The sequence below is a fragment of the Microcaecilia unicolor genome, chromosome 7 (genome assembly GCF_901765095.1).
Source record: "Microcaecilia unicolor chromosome 7, aMicUni1.1, whole genome shotgun sequence".
In the NCBI taxonomy this organism is placed as follows: Eukaryota; Metazoa; Chordata; class Amphibia; order Gymnophiona; family Siphonopidae; genus Microcaecilia; species Microcaecilia unicolor.
Genome location: NC_044037.1, coordinates 218,791,206 through 218,806,397, shown reverse-complemented (window position 1 = coordinate 218,806,397; position 15,192 = coordinate 218,791,206). Strand labels below are relative to the sequence as shown.

Sequence of the window (15,192 nt, the reverse complement as noted above, 5' to 3'; positions counted from 1 at the left end):
ACTGGGGGTTTTCTTGTGTATTGGCTATCAATGTTTACCTATTAGCCTGTATCATGTGTTTTGTTTTGTTATTTGTTTCTTAATCAAAATTCAATTAAAAAAAATTGTGGCAGAAATCCACAGCTCATTGCTAGATGCTGATATGCTTTTTAGATATTACCCGTCCTGTCAGTGTATGAGCAGTGATTTCCTCAGTCACAGGAAGGGTGAATTAAAAGAAAAAAAATATCTGCATCGAGCCCCCCCCCCCCCCCCCTTCCCTGACCCAAACCAGACCTCCAGTCCCTGGGTCTAGGCCTCCCCTCCCACACACAGACACAGAGTTCAAAACATTTCCCTGGTAGTCTAGAGCAGTGCTTCTTAACCCAGTCCTTGGGGTACACCCAGCCATTCAGGTTTTCAGGATATCCACAATGAATATGCATTAGAGAGATCTATATTCCATGGAGGCAGTGCATGCAAATCTGTCTCGTGCATATTCATTATGGATATGCTGAAAAGCCTGCTGACTTGGTGTGTCCTGAGAACTGGGTTGAAAAACACTGGTCTAGTAGCCCCCTGACCCAACGTCCCTTTCCGTGAGTGTTAAAATAATAAATAAATGCCTAGTTTCTAGTAGCACCCTCTAGCTCCCTCCCCCCCACCCCCCACCTACCTTACCTTAAAACAAGAGGCAGGAGTGATGCTTACTTGCTCCTACCTCCAGCACTGCCATCTTGAAAAATGGCACCCTATCCCACACAGTGCATCCTGGGGCTGCATTAGGCAGTGTCTGACTGCCATATAATTGACTTATATGGCAGTCAGTCCCTACCTGGTGCATCCCAAGTGATTTTTATTTTTTTTTTAACTTGGGGAGAAGGAGGGGGTTGGGTCGGGGAGAGAGGGAGGCCTAGACCACCGGGGGGGGGGGGGGGGGGGGGCTGATGCCAGGTATCCAGGGTGAGGGGGGGCGCCAGTACACACCCAGCCCTCTCAACCAACCTTTCTACGCTGCCCATCATCTTTACTCAGTTGTATTCTATTCATGCTGCAGTTGGCCCTGATGACAGAAGCCGAATCCTTCTACTTGCTTGTGGTCTCGTGTTGTATAAGTCCATTGAATGTTACTGAATACTGTCCTAGGATTAGCAAGATTTCACTGCTGAAAACATTGCACTGAAACCTGTAATTTCCAATTTCGAGCAGGTGGCCCTAAAACCTTCTGGGAAAGAATTCCCAGAAACAACTCATAATGGCTGGTATTTATTAACTGGTTCAAATCGTCTACAGAAAGGTACAGGGACTTGTGAATAAATGCACAACCAAAGAGGATTTCAACAACAAAATGTGGCAGTTCACAGCACTGCCATTTCTACAAGCAACTGAAATTGATTTTAATGGAGAAAAAAAAACAGTTTAGAATTGAGGCCAAGTGGACTTCAACAACAACTCCAGTAGTTAAAAAGTAGAATAGGTGCTGGTTAGACTTCTGTGGTCTGTGCCCTCAAAATTGGCAGGAAGAGATAGAGATTAATGAAGAAGTGGAAGATGAGCCATGTATGTCTTTATCTGCTGACATTTAGACCAATTGTAACATTAGCCATCGTGTACTTCAGATGAACGGTCATTAGGCCAGTTGTCCATTAGAAAAACTATAATTAGACCAGTTGTCAGGAACAGAGATTCTGTAAGTAGGATAATTTATTGTAGCATGGCAGCATAAATAATAAAGGCATGAATTGAATTCCTAACAGTAGTTCCATTACAAAATTCTAGCTTATCACCTAATAGTTGTATGTTAGATAAATTAAAAAAACAAATATTCTCTAATAAAACAATTGCCAAAGTACCAACTTAGTCTAACCCACATTTCACAGAGTAATCAAATTGCTATCTAACCTTTTACCTCTAGGAATTTACATAAAGCATCCGTACAACCTTTTAGTGGCAGGCTTCAGATCTAATAATGTTTCTGGTGCCATCCATGATGGTGGTTGGAATGTTTGTCCTTACTCAGGCTACAAGCTGCCTCGATCTATAGCCGTGTGTGAGCCAGCAGCTGGGCTACAAAGGTGAACTGTGCTGCAGATAATCGGGGAAGTACAATGTTCAAGGAATTCTGAGGTATAGATGTACTACCAAAGATGGCAGCTCATAAATAATATGCCCTTTAATATCCTGGGCAAATGCCTATAGGAAAAGCAAAGGCAGAATGCCAGAGCAGTAATGCAAAACACCTTGCAAAGCAAGAATGCTCAAAGAAGGCAGAAGCGCATCATTTTTGTCTCTACATTTTTTATTGGTTGCATCGGAGCTCATCAATGCTGGTAGAATCATTCAGGCAGCTGTTCCCATGTGGGTATCCAGCATGTAGTGTCTCTGAAGTAATATGACAGAGTTCAGTTCAGGAATACAGTGTTTTGTCTTTCATTGCTACTTCTCTCTAGATAAAGGCAAGTTCTAGGCTAGAGAAGTTTCAGGCCAGTTTGAGCTGGTACATAGAAGGGGAATTAATATGCTATGCATGATCTTTCAAAAACGAAAGAGGTAGGATGGCAAACTGCTGAGTTAAATTGATAGTGTTTTGCAGGCAGCAGCATCCATGTTACTTTGGCTTAGTTTGGTTCTGTGGTGCACATAAAATTGTGGTCCAGGCTGTGCCCTACAGGATCTCCTTAGGGTGAGACACTTGATTCTTGCCTTAAGGTGGCCAAAAATGAGGGATCTATATTCCCTTCACATGGAAAATAAGGACATGGTGTTGGATCAACTGTAGCTGTTGTCCTTTCCTTGTAAGATCAAAGTGGTTTGGAGGGAAGCACAGTGTGTTCAGGACCCCCCCACGGTACAAAGGTTGAGTCTGTGTTTAAACAATCTTTCTTTTTTCCTATAGTCTTTCTCCACAAGCAGCTATATGCAGTGTCTCCATGACTTGAGGAGTCCTGCATGACATCTGACATCATCCAGATGAGATCATGGTGTCCTTCCCCACAGGCAACTGTGCAGAGGAGGGAGTTCTCAGACAGTGCTACATGGGGAGCAACTGTTACCAGATGGATTCACAGCTGGTGAGCCCATACGATGGAGGTAAGTTACGTTAAGAGCTCCTTTGGTTGGATCCCCTGTATGCCCTGGGTCTTGGTTGATTCAAGAAAGGGCCATAGTGTCTATGACCAGGCTTCTTGGGAGCTCCACTACAGAGCAGCAATCCCTGCAATGTCAGCTTTGTTGTGCAGTTTTACCATCTTTTAAGAGGTAGCTGTATTCTGGAGAAATCCTATAACTTTAGAAACAACAATTCGGAGGCTGGCTGGAGCTACTTACCAGAACCCTCTCCTACCCTCCACTTCAAATATACTATTCAGACAGCTCTCTGCCATCTTTGTGAAGGTAATCCGAAACAGTTGGCTTGACAATTGTTATAGGCTGCTGGGTTCTTTCAGTGCTGCTTTCCAGCAACACTTAGTCTTCTCATTGAGTGGTCAAACACCACCCAAGGAATTTCGTGTTGCCCACAATTTAGACTGATCTAGTCAGCGATAGGTTTTAGGGCTCCATTTCTCCTTTGAAAAGCAGTTATGGACAGAGTCTACGTGAGAGTCCAGCTGTTCTTGGGTGTCCCCATGCAGAATGGCAGACCTTTTCTTAGACAGTTCCCCACATGAATACACAGGAACATTCACTTCTATTCCCGATAATGGTTACCACCAAATATATTTCTCTGGATCATTATCCTAGATCCCTCACTAACAGGTTCAGGCTCTTCCCTTGGGCTAACTAGGGCCACCTGTTAGCCAAAGGATAGTAAAGGGCCTCCTTATGCAGGGACAGAATCTTGTTCTCCTTTTATTCAGACATCTAGCTATTTAGTGCTGAGTTAGAACAGGAAGATTGTTCGAATGCATTCAAGGTTCCACAAGTCTGAAATCCCTAGGCTTTACTGATGATTATCTTTAAGACTAGTTTACTCCTTCCCATCCCCTGGAGTACAGCAGAGCCCTCTTGTCTATAAAGAAGAAAATGGCTTTATGATGTATCTTATGAGCTGAAGACCTCACCCACTATGTCCAGATCTCTCATTTCCCCAGCTGCCTTGTGTGATCCTTTCTACGGGACCTAGGTTCAAGGGCAGTGGGCCTGAATGTAGTAGCCACATGCATCTCTCCTAATTTACACTCTGCAAGGGTGATCGCCATTAGCCTGCTATGTTTCTTTTTCTCTAAGCAGAGTAGAAGGAGCTTGAATAGTTGACTCTGGCAAGAAATGGATTTGGAGTCTTTCATGGTTATTTTGCACCATAGATGTGAACCTTACAGGCTAGTTGGAGTTGTAGTTCAGGGCAGCTGAAGTGAGGACTATGGTCCTAGTGAAGATCCAGTGGGTCTAAGTCTAGGCTGAATGTCAGAGTCAGCTGTCTAGTGCTCCAGCAATCCTGATCTCTTGCTCAGAAGACAATTCCAGATGACTGTGGACAGTGCAATACTATTAGCAAATGGGAACAAGCTGAGGGAAACTTTGTAGCCTCAGGTGCCCTGGTAAGTGTCCCTGAAGGACCTGGCAGCAATTTATATGAGTGATGTTTCTGAGCCAACCCCTTTGGGACCCTGAAATGTAAGGATGGGCATTTACGGCCCTTTACCCCAGCATTCAGCCAATAAAACAAAGCAGGAGCCTAAAGATTGGGTATGCTGATAGAACCATGACTGGTTCCATCAGGAGCCTGGATATTCCCTGGACTAATCTCTGAAGGGGACAATCAAGAGTATACCTTCAGTTTTGTTTTTTTTTTTAAACCAGATCATGGGAACTTATTTCTGTAACATCCCTTTCATTCTGTCTTACAGCCTTATCTGTTGAAAGAATCAGGCTATTTAGTGTCAAGTGTAATAACCTTTGGCTGCACAAAAGTTTTCCCTCGCCATCCCTTCCTATCTGCTTATTCCTGTGTTTCAGTCCTATCTTCTCTGTTAATTGTAATTTCTCGCCTCACTTGCCTTCTTTTAACTTACTCTTCTTTCTGCTTTGTTTCTACCCTTCTTGCCCCCAAGTAATAGGTAAACCATTTTGACATAGGTGCCAGATCTGTTGGTGCCATGGCACCACCATTAATTTTTTACAACACTGCCCTGATGCCAAAGTTTGTAATTTATTCGAACTTGCTAAAGCGCTCTAGCTGCCAGGGCAGAGCAGTGTGCAAGACTACAACAAACTTCAGAAAGGAAAGGAACTCCATTAAAATAGTAAAGATATACAAGCACACAGGGAAAGTGGAGAGGGGAGACAAATAAAGATAGGGAAATGAGAGCAAGAAAACAATCTCTGGCTGGTGGGCTCGATCAGCTTCATGGTACAGAACTAACAAAACTCTTCCGTTCTACGATTCCCTAATATGGCTGTACCACATGAACTTTATCTTACCACGTCAACACCTTGTATTTGTTCACACCTGAGCCTGCAAAGGCCCTCTGGTACTATGTAAGCCACATTGAGCCTACAAATATGTGGGATACAAATGTAACAAATAAATAAACTACAGGGGAAAGCAGAAAAGGCTGATATCTCCTAAGCTACTGCTCCCGCCTAAGGAACGTTTAGCCAATGATCTAAAAGGAGGAGTAGAGAACAGCAGTAATGTAGGCCAGATAGACTTCCTGACTTTGGTCTGCCATGGAGAGGAGGAACATGTTAGAGGAAAGGCATTGAGAAGCTAATAGGCAGGGGAAGGAAAGGAATTGCTGAGAGAGGAGCAGAGGACCTAGAAGGGGTGTGTGAGAGCTGCTGGCAAAGGAGATGATAGAGGGGTTGGAAGAGGAAAGCCTAGTTATAAAAGAAGGTCCTTGCTAGAAGATATAATACTGCTGTGAGCATCTGGGGGAGTTACCAAAAGAAGGAATCCTTCTTGGGAAAGGAGGAAAAGAACTAAGGGCAAGAGGATGGAGAGGAGTCTGATAGTGGAGCTGAAGGAGAGAAAAACGAGTAGACACAGGCTCTGATAACTGGAAGACATAGGTTATGAGGGGAAGAGAGGCTAAAAGAAGAGATATAAGCTGTGAAATGGAGAACAGAGCTGAAGGGAATGCAGGTTGGTGGGGGCATGGGCTGTGATACAAAAAGAGGTGAAGGGTTGACTGATGAAATAGAAGCAGAGTTGAAGAGGACTATAGGGAACTTTACTGGACTGGTGAGGATGGGGCCCATAGGGGAGATAGACTAAGAAAAGGGTTCTGAGAAGAGAGAGGATCATGGTTGGAGGGAAGAGAGGGATGGAGGTGGCAGGGGCAATGAGACGAGGAAGAGAAATAGAATAGACTCAAGACAATCCGTTGGTACAAAACCGTGAAAATTATCAGCTGCTCCCCACAACTGAAGAAGGCCAGGTATCACTGAGTGAGAGATATAATATTGCTAATTGGGCAAACTGGTATCTGCTGTTTTTTTTTCTAGCCTTGCAATCACTTAGGTAACTAAGGTAACTAAGGTATTTGGGGGGTGGGGGGGAGGATGAGGAAAGGAGAGAAGATTGTAGTAGCATGCAATATCATGAGCTGAAAATCTCAATTGTAAAAGTTTCTTTCTCTTGTCAGTTCTGATATTGAGAGGTCTAGTGGGAGCACTGGGCTCTGTGAGCCTAAAGAAGTAGCACATCAGCAGTAGGAAAAGGTGACAGGAGACCATTGGCAAAAGTTCTGGAAAGAACAAAGGATATATTGCCTCACAAACTCTTGCATGTTTCCAGGTATGGGGTGAGTGAGCCAAACCTGCATAGAAGGGCAACTGGATAGGAAAAGGTGCATTGGAGCTTACTGGGGAGCAGAGGGAAATAGAAGGTTGGGTTGGGGGAAGTACAGCAGGCAGAGAGCTATGTAAACTCTCTGCCCTCAAATACAAAACATCAAATTGTGCCTGTACAGGAGGAGAATTAAAAAGTGCTGAGGGAGTAAAGAGAGAGTAAAGAGTACAAGGAAGAAAGAGGGGGGAAGAAGTTAGTGGAAATAAAAGAATGGGGAAAGAGAAAGTTTGGTGTAGATTGGCTGAGAGGGGAGAGAGAGACTAATGAATAGTGATTTGGGGAGAATGTGGTACGGATGTCCTAAAGGGGGCGAGAGAAAGACAGTATGATATGGGCCAACTGTGAGGGATGAGGGGAATGAGAGACTAGCAGGACCATAGTTTTTGACTTGGCCACATGAGTCTTCCTCATGTCCACTGTTACCTGCCGTGCTCTTGACACTTAGGTGCAGGTTGGTCATGTATAACCAGCCGTACCTTTTTTTTTTTTTCCTTTTTTGCTGAGTGAGGGAAAATTTATGTTGAGTTCATGAATTCAGCACCCACAACCATTTTCAAAAGCTGGCTATGCATTTTGCTATGACTAAAAAAGGAGATATATCAAATTACTAAACTAAAACACATGCAGACTTGTGTTAAAGTTTTCAAACCTTTGCCTCCTCTGTAAACAACTCTCAAAAGCCTCATTTCTTCCATTTAGGTAATCAACCATTTAGTCTTTTCTTAAATATTTGTTAAAGGTTTAAGAGCCTCCTTTTGGTTAATTATCTGTTGGAAACTTTATTTGACTTTGTTTTTATTTAATAATTGTATGTCAGATTCAGAGAACATTTTTTTCTCCCAAACGCGTGCTCATAAGGTGGTCTGTGTTTCTACTCCGCTTTTTCTTAAGTGTGGGATGACAGAGGGTGCATTGTCACATGAATTATGATCAGATGACACAACATTTTGGACCAGTATACATTAAGATTTTACATTTTTATTGCAGAAAACTATAGTATACTCCACCAAGGGATTCTAATTTTGGTTGAGAGCAACTTTTGGGATACCTCATAAGGTGGAGCGGCTGCTGCTGCTAAATAAGGACTTTATAGTTGGGAAGAGGTGCCTCCTACAATAGTGGACACAAAGTACTGTTACGTCCCATTGGCATTGGAGAAATGCTTTTCATTCTCTGATGATGTTGAAACTAGAGAGGTGAAGTTGTCAAGTCAAGCGGAGGAAACATTTTTTGGTATGTCCGGGGGGTATGTATATACGCGCTTTATCTCACAAAGCACGGAATCGGATCCTTAATGATCTAGATATATAATTATTTCATGTGGCATCTTAATCACAATGGATTGAGCAGGAGGTTGGGTTGCTGGTTGGGAGGGTTACGAGATAATGGAGTAATCCATGGGAGGTTATAAGAGCACAGATCTTCTATGTTTGTAGGTGTTGATTCAAAAAAGATTAAGAGTGGGGTGTGGGATTATAGGTTTGATGACTCCTTTATGGTATTACTTCATGGATAAGTTGCATGTTGTATAGGAGGGGTAAATTCAGAATACTGATGTAAAAGTTCATAATTTGAGCCATATTGTACGTTTATTCAATAAAAATTGTTGAAAGTAATAATTGTAATTTTCACTGTAAATTGCCTTCAGCTATTGGCCCAGGTAAGTATATAAGTATTTATTTTTATATTGTTTTCCATCCTGGAGGATGGAAAGCCACAACTTTCACAGAGAGTGGGACACAGTTATAAAAGTATGACTCTGAGAGCTATGTGGCTTCCACCCAGTTTAGGAGGAACCTGAATACATTCACTCATCTGTACCAGTCTGGCATGGATTATTAGGAAAGTGAAATTGAAATATTTGTTAATTTCCTTTCCTTTTCTTTTCCTTTAGTCTTGCCAGCCTAGTCTATAACCCACCCGGGAAGCTATGACGATCAAAGGCTTTCAGTCTGACAAGACTGGAGGAGTGGCCTAGTGGTTAGAGCACCGGTCTTGCAATCCAGAGGTGGCCTGTTCAAATCCCACTGCTGCTTCTTGTGATATTGGGCAAGTCACTTAACCCTCCATTGCCTCAGTTACAAACTTAGATTGTGAGCCCTCCTGGGATAGAGAAATATCCAGAGTACCTGAATATAACTCACCTTGAGCTACTACTGGAAAAGGTGTGAGCAAAATCTAAATAAATAAATAAAATAAGATATGAAAGCCAACAGCAAGTATGATGTCGCCCACTCTGAAAGATAGCTGGCCTAGTAATACCTTTGAGGTAGGGCATTATCTTATTCCTGAATTCATGACCATGGAGTAAAACTTTTGACTGCATGAGGTTTGGTTGTGGTGGTGAATTGGAAACCAAAACATAACAATTGCCTTCTGTGGTATTATTTTTGACATAGGATACTGAGGAGTGGAAGGAAGCTCTCTATAAGACAGAGCTTCCCAAACACTGGATCACAACTGCATTTAGGGTTGCAGTCTGGGCAAGCACTATATCGAATGTTGTCCTTCGCCCGCTGAGGGTCGTGCGCTTTCGGTGTCCATGTAAATTGGGGTCGCGGCCACCAGAAGATTGGTGAACACTGCTATAAGGGGAATGACATCAGCTTTGAGCACTTTTTCTGTTTGCTGACAGTGGAATATAACCCACTTGTCTGGGCTAAAGAAAAGGAAAGTTAACAGGTAAGTTTAAATTTCACTTTATACTAAAGAAGCAATTACGTATGTGTCCGAAAATAGGAACGTCTTTATCTTACACTCATGCATCCACATAGTATGATTCAATGTGAGATCATACCCCGCGCCTCACTGGATTTTTCTAGAGATTTACACTAGGAGCTATAATGTCTCCTTGGCCCATCAGTCAGTTGCATTGCATTAGTGGGAAGTTCTGCTCAGTTCAATCTACTCTGAAACCACATTCAAAGGCCCTAATGAGATGTGAAATCTAATCTATGATGTATTCTGAAGCTTGTCATATCTCCAAAATGTGTCATCTCTGCGCACCATTTGTTTTCCTCTGTAGAGGGCTATGCAATCACCAAACTTCTGTGGGCTTACTGTTGTCCTATTCCTAAGGGCTGGTCACTTGAAACCTGGTCAAAAGAGTAGAGGTTTAAAAATTTTTAATTGAATCTTAAGTAGACTGTAGTAAAGTATGTTATGGGGAGAAGGCTTTTCATATTTAACATGAGCAGTGGAAAAGCAGTGCCAATCACAAGTTTTATGGCTGATCCAGAGAAGACATTTTGTGAGGGGAGAAAGAGCAGCTGGAACAGGTTAATGAGACTGTGACATTACGAATTCTCTGGCTTCTCCCAGACAAGCATTGCACATGTACTAGAGGATAGATTTGACTTTAGATATTTTAAAATTTGCAGTATTAATATGTATCTCATGTTTCGTTAGTGCAACTAACAGCTTTAGACATAAGCAATAACACTAGTTCTGTGGTATCATGAAAGGAAAATGTATTCAAGGATGATTTGTGGAACAAAGCTGGCCTACCACCCTCTAGGCAAGTTTGTCTAACATTTTGCTGGCCATGTTATTGTAAACCCCCAGGTCTGTTGATAGCTGATGGCAGAGGCCATTTAACCATCATTCAAGTGCATGGTGCTATTTTCAGAAGTGTATAAAACCAGTATGTGTTTGTGTCAAACCTTAGTAATTACTTTTGAAATTCTTTTAACTTCACTGCAGCTTCCCACCACCCATTGAAGCCACCACAACTGCAAGAAAGTATCAAGTTTCCTCACTTTCTGGGACCTAGAAAAACTCAATTTGTGAATCAGGCAGTGAGCAAGATGTAGCTGTTTTGCCAAAATGTATGTTTTAGCTAGTTTTTTAAGCTTGCTAACTAAAATTAAAATTACTTTATTCCATTTTTTTTTTTATTTCAAAGCAAAATAAGCTAGAAGGTTCTGAAAACCTCAAGTTATATAGCCATTCTCTGTATTTTTATTATGCAAAATTTCAATAATACATCATTTTACTATAATCTATGGCAAGAAATTAGGCAAACAAATTCTTCCAAAAATAATTAATTAAAGGAAAATATATAATAGCCATTTGTCCACAATATTAGGAAACCTAGGTTCCAAAATCAAAATAACAAAAAGAAGGAAATATACATTACCCTTCCCCACAAATGAGCCTACTCTTTTATAATGAAAGCAAAACAAACCCCGAGGGCTTCAGACTACTACATGAACTTCTTCCCTAGCTTCAAGGAATTCCAAAAGTTGTTTTGGGTCAAAAAAACGAGTACGTCTTATTCTGATACAAAATCATACATTGACAAGGAAACCTCACAAAGTTTGCCCCAAGAGCTACTACTATAGAGTGGAGAGCCAGTAATTCCTAGCATCTCTTTTGAGAAACCCTAGAGAGGTCAGGAAAAATTTGCACTGTAGCTCCAAAAAAACAAATTATTAATATGCCTGAAGTAAAGTCATAGTATATTGTTGCAGTCCATTTCTAATGCAAAAGTGACAATTATGGTAGTACTCTGAGTCACAATTTCTATGGAGGATTAAAGAAGCCTGTAAGATCAAAATTAGGCTGACTGGGATGTGTTACGCCTGCTGAAGCTTCCATTCCCTTAAGAACTAGGTAAGAAGCCCGAATAATTGGTGGAAGAGATTCAGATGGTGACCTTAAAACGTCCATACATTACTTCTTAACCGTATCTGCAGGAATGTTCAAGTGTAAATTATTACACCACTCAAGATTTTCCATATATTCCATTTTCCTATATAAATACAAATTATCTCTAACAGAGATAATTGATTAAGCTCCTGGAGTTTAGACTCCATAGAATCTATTCCGGTACTACATTTAGGGGTCCTTTTACTAAGCTGCGAGAAAGAGGGCCCTGTGGTAGCAGTGGGGACTGTTTTTCCTGCACGCCAGGGCCCTTTTTATCGCAGCAGGTAAAATGCACCCCAAAAATGGCCATGCGGTAAGATAACCCTTACCGTGTGGCCATGCAGCGGGGAGCACTTTCCAACACCCATGGAGGTGGTGGTACGGGCTCCCACAGTAACGTGGTGGTAACTGGGCAGCACACAGCAATGACTGATTACTGCTGGGTTAATGCTGCACTACAGAAAAAAATTTCTGGAGTGCCAGAAATGGCCGTGCTCCAGCCAGAACTACCACCAGCATCCACGTTGCGCTAGCTGTAGGTTCCGGATTAGTGAGCGGTAAGCCCGTGTTGGGTTTACCTCCACTTTGTAAAAGACCCCTTTAGTGAATTTCTGAGAATGTTCCACAACAGTTTGAGAAACAATCCTAACTTCATCATGTTCTTTAACCAAAAGCTTCTGCACTGAAGAGTTCCAATTCATAGTGAAAGTCCCAGAATAAAGTTATGGACGCAAGTCTCACCATTTTCTTCAGCATTCCTCTGGAAGAATCTTGCTCCACAACTGGGCCTGATGTTTACTCAAGACTGAGTTATACCTGAGTATAACCCTCCACTCTCTTGGGATTGGCCCCTTCTCTTGGAGTCAAAACCACAAGGGGCGGGCTCTCCAGCAGAGACACTGACACCATTTCAGGTCCAAGTTGTTGCGCTGACTCCGCAGTTCTACTTCTGGGTTGAAGAGGTGCAATCCACTGCTCAGGGCTAAGTAACGCTCTGTGTTCACTGTTGCCTGAGCCTAGTGGCCCAGGCTGAGTAGAAGAAATCACAGGTTAGGCTCTGAGCCCAAAAACTCCCCAATGTCATCTGACAGAGTAGCAGTGGAAACCCTAGTTATTGGGAGCCACCCAGAATACACTTTTCCTCTTCTCCATCCCGTAGAGTTCAGAATACACCGGTACTAAAAGAGGACAGTAGAAGAGCATCCAACAGTAGAAACCACTAAGACGCCATCTTGGAACCTCCATGGCTCATCTATTTTTCCATGCTCTTCTTTATGATGGTAATGAATGTGGTGCTGCTATACTGACTGCTTCAGAATGTCCTGCAAGGTTTCAGATCAGGTGTGACACTAATATGGGAGTTTCCGTTCACAAACGTATGATTGTAGTATCAAGATACATTAGGACACGTATAAAGACGGAACTTTAGAAATAGTCAAAATGGGGAAACACTAGTGCCAAGAAACAGGTGAGTTGATATTTTTAGGATCTGGTTAAGACTGCTGCTTTAAGAAATTGAAATCTCAATCACATAAAAATGTTACCACATAGGTAGAAGGGGTAAGTATTACTACCAATCATGTGTAGTTTCTAAGCACTCTAACAAGCACTCTGAACAAGTTTATTTTTACCACATCAGCTTGCTTAGTCCTGGTAGAATATAACAGAGAAAAAATGGGGTATTTATTGCAATTCACTTACCTAGAAGATAGGGATTATTCTTGCTGTTCTTTGTTCTCTCTTTATGCTATCATTAGTGATAACCCAAGAGCCCATGACTCCCTGTGAGTTCTAACCAGATGGACTGGTCCGTATTGTTAGTGAATATTAAATATATTTTTGTACTTTTGTGTATCCTTATTAATTCCTTCACAGTTGTCTCCCTGTATGTGACATCATGCAGGTGCTCTCTGAAACCCATGTAGTACTTCACATAATACCACCTTGTAAAATACTTCAAGCTCCAATTTTTGGAGCGACAGAGTTTGTGTAAACTTGGTGCATCGTTGCTTCTATAACTTAGAGAGATTTTATACTGCAAACCTTTTCTTGGACAAGAATTTAATTCTTGAGACTCCTCTCAACTTTTTTTTCTTGAGACATTTAGAAGCCTGTTTGTATGACTTCTGGTCTCCAGTTTCCATGGGGCTTGAGCAGGTGTTTGTCCTACAGGTGAAAAAATTTTAATTTTGATAATACTAAAAACCCTCCTTGTTTGGGTTTGCACTGTACTTGTGCATGAGCAAAACAGTGAACATAGCTGCCTGCATATTTTAAATCAAAGGTTTGATGCTTTCCCTTTCAGGTGATTATTTTCATACTTGTGTTGTGTTCTTTCTACAGAACAGAGACTAAATAATGACATGACCTTCAGCTGACTGACTGAAAACGTGACAGGACACACTTCCTTGAGGACAGTGACAGCTTTTTATAAAAATTGCTAGTAAAGTACGTTGAAAATCTTGTCATCTTGAAGCAAAAAAGGAAACAAACCTCCTAGTTTTGAGAGAAAAGCTAAGATATGTAATGTGTAAATTCCATTCTTCTTATACAAAGTTTTGCTATACTTTGGTTCTAATTTATGCTCTATAAATAAACATTTCCTGTTTTAATTATTTTGCAATTTGTGTCTGTTCTTTTCAGTTTTGCTAAGGGGCATCAGGTAGTCAGAAGAGAGCAATTAAATTTCAACTTTTGGGGGCCAATTATAGTGTCAAACATATAGAAGCAAAAAGAAATAAGCTGTAGGATGTGATGAAAGAGTAATGTATTGGTTTTCCTTGGAGGTGGGTAAAAGTAGTGGGGCTAGTATTCAAACTGTTATTCATTCATCGGTCATCAGTGAATGTATAGTTTCACTATCCATAGATTTTTAGCCACTGGGGGGGAAATTCTATAAATGACACCAACCAAATTCAGCGCTGAATGCTATTTTATACAGGGCTGTGTGAGCGCTCTCAGTAGAATAGCATTGAGTGCCAAAATCCACACACAACTTTTGTAATGAGAACTTACACCAGCTGAAACCTAGTGTAAATCTTGGCACACAAGTTGGGTGCAGATCTCCACCGTTCTGTAACACTGTGCACATCTTTTGTGAACTCCCCTGATCTGCCTATGCCCCTCACATAGCTACGCCCCCTTTTGAGTTGCACCCAAATCCAATTTAGTTGCCCATTGTTACAGAATAGTGCGCAGCCAGATCGGCGTCCAAATCATAATTAGTTCCAATTAAGTGCTTAACTCCAATAATTAAATTATTGGAGCCAATTAACAGTGTTTTGGGCGCTGATCTGGGATCCACACCCAGTTTTAGATGACATAGAATCCTGGGGTCTTTGGATAGTATTGGGCCAAACATCTGTCTGAATGGCTCAATACTATCCAGATAGTGAAGGGTGGGCACAAAACGTTTCTGGATAGTGTCAATATTCCACTGCTAACTGACTAAGCTGTACAGTTAGAGAAAATCCCATCACACAATGTGTAAACCAAGCAAGTAAAGTGTAATTGTGATTCTTGTAAATAAACTGTTTTAGGGGGAAGTTATCACCATGGGCTTATCACTATGATGGGTTATTTTACCACAATTCGTGCTACTTTAGCACAGATCCCATTTTGTGCAATGAGATCTCATTACTAATAACCCAGGTTAACACAAAAATAACCCATCTTAATGGTAACCCATGTTGATAATCGCCCCCCTATTAAAATATATTTTTAGCTAATTTGTTAAACATAGCTAGAATTAAAATAGAATTATTTTTGTT

At 41.5% G+C, this 15,192-nt stretch overlaps 1 protein-coding gene across 1 annotated transcript in view; it reads left to right on the top strand.

Moving 5' to 3' along the window:
- Positions 1 to 14,020, top strand: part of RBM45 (RNA binding motif protein 45) — a 95,928-nt gene extending 81,908 nt beyond the window's left edge. Inside the window, exon 10 of the mRNA XM_030210623.1 lies at positions 13,766 to 14,020. The gene's annotated coding sequence lies outside the window, so the exon portion shown is untranslated. The remainder of the gene's footprint in view (positions 1 to 13,765) is intronic.
- Positions 14,021 to 15,192: the final 1,172 nt, after the last annotated feature.